We start from the raw sequence: 8,819 nt of genomic DNA on the forward strand, positions 1-8,819 counted from the left end.
GGAATCGGAAATGAAGTGCAGGCCCCATTCCTGATTGACACAGGAGCAATACTTACAAGCATTGGAAAAAAATATTTATTATATTTCCCAGACACTCCAACCAATCTACTTGGGGAAGATGTGCTCTGCAAATTAAGAGCCAAAATACACTGTGGGCCATCAGGAGTGTGGATAACACTCCCAGAAATGTTAGCTCGACAATAACTAGTAGTAAGCCAAGAAGATGAAATGACAGAACTGGACAAGGTATATTGGATGGAAGTCAAGGACAAAGATACAAGAATACTCAGTATGGAAACCATGGCTAAACTACATACGACCAGATTGCCGTGAAGCTAGAGGACCATGGCATTGTACCCTGAAATATGATGAAGGGGGAAAAGATGAAGAATATGCATCATAATGATAAGAACGACTAGAAGGAAGAAAATATCACATCAGCACGCACAGCATGATAATTGGACAGCAAGGAGTAGCTACATATGCTGAACTCCCTGAACGGATTCAAGAATGGTATCAAGTTGGAGATGCAGTCTCCCACATCTCCCTGATAATCGGGCGAGGTTTTTGAATCCAAAGATTTAGGGCCTAAGATAAAAGAGGCAGAAAGGGTAGTGAGTAACATGACTAAAGACCCTAGAGTACATATGTCAGAAGATAGAGATTTTAAGGATAGATTAGGGGACAATCATGTTATCATGTAATCATACACAACCATGTTAGTAAGTCAGTGAACAAACATAAATTCTAGTAAGAGTAGGAGTAGAGATACAGATGCCACAGATGGCAGATAAGGAAGAGTTAACAGAGAAAGAAGTAGACGAAGCACTAAGTCAAGTCCCAGAGTAACTGTGGACTAAACATGTAACAGATGTAGGACTAGTTAAGTCAGCAGGATTAGCAAAAATACAGGTTAGACCCAATGTACTATTACTTTATCGGAGACAGTATCAATTATCCAAAGAAGCGAAAGAAGGGATAGGGCCAACTATTAAAGGGTTATTAGAAGCAGGAGTTTTAATCCCCACAAAAAGTCAGTGCAACACTCCGATTTTGTCCGATCAGAAAGCCAAAATTCAGATAAATGGAGATTGGTCCACGATTTGAGACCAGTCAATCAGATAGTGGTGGCTGAGACCCCAGTGGTCCCGGATCCACAAACTTTGTTATTAAATATTCCAGAGGGAACAAAATGGTATACAGTAATTGATCTGTGTTAAGCATTTTTTAGTGTCCCATTGCACCCTGACTCTCAGCACTTGTTTGCATTCACATGTTAAGAGCAACAAGGATATTGTGAAAATCCATCGATATTCAACCAAGTACTGACCAGAGATCTGGTGAATTTACAAATGGAGAGCCTGACTTACTGATTTGTAGCCAATCGAAAGAGCAATGTGTACAGGATTCAATAACAGTACTGAAGGCCCTAGCAAACAACGGGCACAAGTTTAGTAAAGAGAAGCTACAATTCTGCCAGAGAAAGATGGAATATTTAGGACGAGCGTGATATATCTCCATATAATGATACATATCTATGTCCTGCACTTTGCCTGCTGGGTTCAGCAGCCAGAACACATGGGCCGAAATGGATGGGCAACATAAGTAGATCCTGTGCGTATCAGCCGGTAGCCGCGCCAATCCCTACAGATATGACTGTTTAGATGCGGCCTAACTAGAAGTTTCCACTATGTATTAAGTCAAGAGGATCAGTGTATGTTGGTTTAATTGGATCCAGACTCCTTCCCACTGCTGGATGAGAACAATAGTGATTCGGACTGGAACTGGTTGCGCGTATACAGGACTGTAACATATTGGTGTGTGTCCCTGTTTGTCTGTATCCCCTATGTGTGTATATCTTTCATAAGTGTTGTGTACACGAGGCACCATATTACTGGTGATGGCCTTAATGCCTTAATTGTGACTGACTCCAGACTGACTACACACAAACCTTTCTGTACATATGCTTATGTAATAAGTGTTGGTATTTTGTGTCTACTGGTCTATTGCCTGTCTCTCTGTTGTCTGTAAGGCTTTGTTGCAGGCTATGTCGAACCCGTGGAGTGACCAGAGATGAGTCCAGCGACCCCGCACTTGTGCCCGGTTAGAGGCGAGCTCACGGAGTGTCGCTTGTCACCTCGACGCCCCCGGTTACTGCTACACGTGCATCCAACTGGACAACGAGGTAGACCTGTCTGACTTCATCTGGGGGGACTTCGACCTGGGTGTATCACCACATTGCACCTGGCTAACATACCCTTCCCCGCCGACGGCTGACACCTGGTTCACGTTGCTTGAGGACACACGCCCCGTGTCACTTATCCTTGCACATGCAGATTTAGTCCTCCCTGAAGGACTGTGGGTTCATTCGTGCTACGAGAATGATTAATCTCTGGACAAGGGATTGTTTTTGCAGGTACACACACATGAGGTACATCGTTCCTTTTGTGTGACCTTGACATATGGACGTGGACATGCACATGCGTATATTATTTCCCACCATGTACGGCAGGCCGCCGTACACCAGTACTGTATGTTATTCTTTTGTGTATATAAACTCTGGACATCTCACACCAAAGATGTGCATCAAGGTCTACAGGATATGCAAGGGCCACCCACTTTCATGGACTCATGGACAGGGGGTGATTCAGATGCGGTTGTTCCCATAACTCGAGCTTTCCACGCTTATCGCCACAATGACATTTGGAGATCCCTACGCATCCCCCTCGCCACAGTGGATTTAAACCATGCATCGCAATTACTATTGGTGGTGGTTGTAGGGACAGCTAGTTTTCTTATGCCCTGTAACTGTTTTTGTGTGTTTTTTGTCTGTTTATTATGTTTACCATACCTTTAGTATGTTTATGCTGTATGTTTCGGTGACCCTGGTGACACTGCTTTCACTGCCGCGCTATATATGCGGGCAGAGTGAGAATTTTCCCTCATATTTGGCATCTGGAGGGTTTTTCGCTCACTCCTGGCTCACATTCTGAGAAAGAGCATGTGTGAATTGTGGACATTGAGTAATGTTTTGTTTTATGATATTGTGTTTGTTGTGTTTTATGTATTATGGATTTTGTTTTCATTGTGGGGAGTAATATTCTGTTTTATGTTATTGTGTTTATGTTTTATGTATTATGGGTTTTTTTTGTTTTTGTTGTGGGGGAATGTTGTAAGTTGTTGTAAGTTGGGGTAGAGGTCGTCGTGATTAGATAGATATATGGGTTAGTGGAAATGACAAGGTAGTACAGAACACTGCAACATAAGTTTGGTGAGACTTTACAGTCTCACAGGGGGGAATGTTGGAAAAAATCTTAGTAGAAATAATTAAAATATTATTCCTTACAATACTATAACCAAAGTAAAGTATTAGGCCTTGCAAAATATTACAATTGCTGTCATAAGACATATGTAGGTGATGTTGTAGGCCAAAGATGTTTATTGCAACCAGATTCGGGGCTGTTAGGCCTAGTCAGTCTGAGCACATTTGTAATAACAACTTGTTATGTAGAAGGGAAAATACCATTGTTCCCAGACCTTAGCTCATAAATTGTTATGGAAAATGAAGAACACCATGGTTCTCAGACCTTGGTCCATAGCAATAACATGTTATGTAGAATGAAAAAAACAGTGGTCCACAGACCTAGGCCCTGAGAAATAAAGGGAGGAAAATCCATATATGGGCATGTGGTGCTCATAAACTGTTGTGCAGACTGAAGAAGGCCCAGGTGTTTAGTCTGAGGTCATGAAAAATAAGGGGAGGAAAATCCATAAATGGGCATATGGGTGAAAGGTAATGTGAAATAAGGGGAAATTGGGTCAGTGTATTTAGAAAACATAGGAGATGATTTTGGTAAATAAGGTGATATGGCACCTGGGCTCCTAGGAGCGCCAGGGTATATATTGAGAAGATATCTGAGGTTTTTTTTTGGTTCTTCGGGGGTGAAGGTGTGTGTGTGCGTGTGGGGGCGCGTGCGCGCGCACACGGGCGCGTGCCCGTGTCCGCGGGTCAAGGTGGGTGGTTTTTATTTTTGCAAGGACGTCGCGAGAGTTCTTGTTTTTCTTGATTGATTTTGCATGACATGCTCTTTTTGGGGGTTTTCATTTGTTACTTTGAATTTGGCAATTTGTTACTTTTAATTTGGCAAATTATAATTTGTTGGCTGATTGACCACAATAAAGAAGTTTGCTCATTCTCATCCAGGTCTGAGGAGTTTTCTCAGTATTTTTGTAGTAATTATAGAGTTAACAGTGAAATTTAACTAAAGGCCTAAGAGAAGAGATCACCCAGTGATGTGTCGACTTGGAGACCGGCTCTGAGTTCCGACATAGGCCTACATAAAAGAATTAGCAATTTTAAGTGTTAACTTACTAACAGCTGTGTACATGCACTGGAATACACACGTCATGCAATATGTGTTCACTGCTTAAGTGTTAAAGTCATATTTTATTGTTTATCAGGTTCCATTAGGTGACATCTTGCACTCAGCCCTGAATCTGGTGTCGATGTTGACCAACACCTTAAGTGTTGGACAACAGAAAATGGCGAACCACTCCAATATCAGTGGACACAAGTAAGAAGGTCCAAGTCAAATGGGTCAGTGCAGCAAGAAATGGCTAGGTGTGAGGTGTGTGTCTTTTATGTAGGCCTATCTCATCACGCTACAGACTGCAGTGATGACCTCCTAAACAGCTGTATTCTTTAAGCACATAATGTAACCTTACTCTGAGAGCTAATCTTACTTACTATAGTTAACCTATATCTGTAATATTACTCCTCGCTGTTATTAGTGATAACTAACCCTTAAACATGTCCAAATTTGGAAGGAAAAATTTTTTTTACCCGAGACGATGAGTGAGCGCTTGGCTGCTAATCCGCCATTTCGGCGCCGGTGGTTTAAAGGAGGGCGGGGCGCATGCGCATTTCGTGGAATCGATTCATCTTCCCTCGGATAGTAATGCCTCTGAACGTGATGACGTATTTTTGACAGTTGTTTCGCAGACCGTTTTTCGTGTGTGAAAAAGAGGTGTTGTGAAAACAAGCGTTGTGTGTGTAAACTGTCATAGTCGTACATTTTGGAGTTGTATTTGAACAAACACACAAAATCTCGTATCTGTAACCTGTCGTGGCCGTAAATTTTGGGATCCAACTCTGCAAAATTTAAATTTACGCACAAATGCTTTGAATTACGTACGATTATTATTGACAGTGTTTTTATTCCATACATAGACAGCTTGCATTTCTGAACCTCGCTATTGCTTCACAACACATGAAATGAGTGACTTCTGCTTGCTAGTGTGATCTCAGGTTAAGCCTCTTGGTCTCAGCCTCAGTTCACTCTAGCAAGCAGAATTAATTTATGTTATTGTCTTCTTCCTGAACTTGCTGATGTTTTACCTCCAGTTATTCATACAGTGTTTCATCTCTATGGCAAAAGATAATCATCTCTGATAAAAGGGTTAATATGACAATAAACCAGGAAAAACTGATTCATGCAAACGTCAAATCTTGTTTTCCTGGTGTTACTCCTCAACAGAGACACCAAGTGAACAGGAAAAGACCACTTTACAGACCCTCTAATTTTATTCCATCCTGTAAGTTTTATTTTTCATTCTGCACCTTTTTATATGTACAAACAAAACTGCATGAAAAGGTTATATTAAGCTTATTGTTAAGCTTTAAAAACTATAATGCATTTACAAACAAGGAAATAAGCAAACACAGTATTATACTGAATCAATAGTAAACTTAAATATATCATATACTGTACAATATGATGTGTGTGATTATTAAAGAAGTTGATAAGCTTAATACAGGGCTCTCAAGAGTCACACATTGAGAGTGACAGTCATGCATTTCGATCTTTTGATACTCTCTCCCGCCACACATTGTATTTCTCATGCAGAAAAACTTTTTGACTATTTATCATATATTTAATATGCCGCAGTGCCCAAAATGTATCTGTCCGCACCGCTGTTTCTATGGAACCGGGCAGGAACCAAGCGCGTGTCCCCTGGAGTTCTTAGTCGAGCCTGACACTTATCAGACAATCAAAAAAAAGAGGCTACACAATAGGCAATCAGAAAATAGCACTATTGTATCTGGGTAAGATTTAATGCAACAACCATTGAAAAAAGCATATTCATTAGAGAGGGTATTTTCGATGGTCGGTTTGAACAAAACCTCAACACGAAACAGCTTGTCTCTGGACGGGACATTCACTGGACATTCCCTAAAAATGTCTGGGCCGAACTGTTTTAAATCGGAGCAACATTACAAATGATAAAGGAGTCCAAAAAGGCAATAAACACCACCAGTCATAATCTCTCTCTCTATCTCTATCTCTCTCTCACACACACACACTCACACACACACACACTGAAATTAATAAATCCTGTAAGGTTAGCTCATGTTAGTTAGATAGTTTTTAATTAGAAGTAAGATTGTTTGCATGTATAAGTAGGCGTATGCCAAAATACACTCTGAAATCCTGTCAGGTTAACTCATGCTAGTTAGCTAATTTGTGTTAGCAGTAAGAATTTATGGTGGGTATATACAGTATATATATATATGTGTGTGTGTGTGTGTGTGTGAATTAGCTAAAAAGTGTTTGTATGGAGACTTTTGGGACATGATGAAGACCAACAGCTGGCTGCTGAAGCAAACAGGAAAACCTCAGAATCCTCTTACCAATGGCTTTGTGGCTTTGTGTTTTAGCCCCATCAGTTCGGCTGTAGTGTTCTTGTGTCCTTCACTTAACATCTCAGTGGAAACAACTTTATTGTGATCTGTTGAACTAGAACATCAGGGCTAAACTCAGACATAGATGAATGAAAACGTTTCTAGGGGCCAAGCACCAAAGGTACATAAACATTCTAATGTGTTGTATGTGTCTAGTATAAATGGCTGGTAAATAGAATCCTTCTAATTTAACCATCAAACTATTTTATTTATTGTAATTTGAACAACAGATTAAGGTGCTATTTAATACTCACACAAGATCCCTACAGCACAGAGTGATGCTACAGTAAAGCTCCAAGCAGCAGAAGACCAAGAGCAGATATGATGATGTTGTAACTAGATGAAGCTAAATATTAAACATGTTTTAGTTAATAAATAATACAAGTAGAAGTTGGATAATCAGTATAATGAGTACAAACACATACCTGTGCGTTGTTTAGTATTCAGATGTGGCTGCTGTGTGTTCACATTGTCATCATCCACTGTTTGTGATCCTAACAATTAATAATCCTTATAATTTATGATGCCTTATCATATATATTTTCAACATCTAAAATATTTATTTAAAAATATAACAGTTTCAGATGTCTACCTGTTGGATAATTAACTTTTTCCCCGTTTCCTAACCCGTGTGTCATGTTTCATATATGCTTCATGTCTCCAGGAAATGTTGTAGGTGAGTCTTTTTAAAAATGTACTATTTCAGCCTTGGACCATCTTGAAGTCACACCATTGTACAGTTGCGTACATATATTTGCCTGTTTTACAATATACCAAGACTTTTTTTTTCTGGAAACCTTTTTATGTGTCTGACTTCCATGGTCCGATTATGAAGATATCATAAGGAAGACAGCTCTTGTTGTTTGAGAACTGATGACTGTCCTTCTGGCAGGTTCTCCCACATTAACACAAGACATCTGGAGATAATTAGTATAATGATAAAAGAAAGAAGTAGTTGTGCATTTTCTGTCCTGTGTATTTACATAAACATTGTCCTCTCTGTGTGTGATTATGAGCATTTAAATGGTGCTTATCATTTACAGCACTTGGTCAGATTTCTGCCTGTTGGAGAAAGACATTTTTAACTACTGTCTATTTTGCCATTTTTGTAGATTAAATTGAATATTTTGTTGTCATTCACTAACCTCACTAGTTCTTCTCAGTATCAGTATTTAATCATCAAACAAACACATTTTTCAGCTCTGCGCGACAGTCTTCTGTATTCACATGAACATCACCCTCTCACATATAAAGTAACTGCTAACTATTAAAGTAAACAGGAAACCCTTGGCTTTGTGTTCTGGGGTCATCAACATTGCAGTAACATTAGTATACTGCTCACTTAGAACACCGTATTGTATTTTTCTGAGATTACTTTACAAAGAAAAATACATCAACAAGGGAATAATTTTAATTTTTGTTGTAGAAATACTTTGTAGAGGTTAAAATAAATAAAGACTACTTTACAGACCATTTACATTTTTGACAACTTATACTTTCTATGAAAATATGAACATATGAAATATGAATATGTCTACAGACCACTATGTTACTGTGCATTTGTTGTACTTCTTTCTATGCAATGACTTCTCAACAGCTTTAACTAAATGACCAAGAGTGGGGAAAAGAATGCAATATTTATATGTAGACTGAAAGGCATCCATCCATCCATCCATCCATCCATCCATCCATCCATCCCTCCCTCACCAGGCTTGTTTAGCTGAACTTGGTGTCTATGTTGAGTGTGGTTGTGTTAACCTTTGCTTTTACTTCTTTAGCCCTGCATGTATCAATGGCTTTTGCAAGCATCAAATCAGATGGAGAGCAGATGTTCATGAAGCCCTGCATCAGGTACAATGTGCAGTTACAGAAAATAAAAAGCACAAAAATCTAAAATTATATTCTACTAACATTTATCTCCTGGTGTTACTTGACAATTCAATTAAAAGACACAAACTGAACGTGGAATAGGTTTTTAAAGTTTGTAGACATTAAAATAAAGAAAGACTACTTTACAGACCCTGTAATTTGTACATAAATGAAAGAAGATGAATAAAATATAATTGAATAAGTGACA

General features: G+C 39.2%; 1 protein-coding gene across 1 annotated transcript in view; it reads left to right on the forward strand.

Moving 5' to 3' along the window:
- LOC113662805 (C-type lectin domain family 6 member A-like) overlaps nt 1-8,819 on the forward strand; it is a 229,774-nt gene that overhangs the window by 167,200 nt on the left and 53,755 nt on the right. The window lies entirely within an intron of this gene.

This window comes from Tachysurus fulvidraco, unplaced genomic scaffold, assembly GCF_022655615.1.
Source record: "Tachysurus fulvidraco isolate hzauxx_2018 unplaced genomic scaffold, HZAU_PFXX_2.0 HiC_scaffold_51_np12, whole genome shotgun sequence".
NCBI lineage: Eukaryota > Metazoa > Chordata > Actinopteri > Siluriformes > Bagridae > Tachysurus > Tachysurus fulvidraco.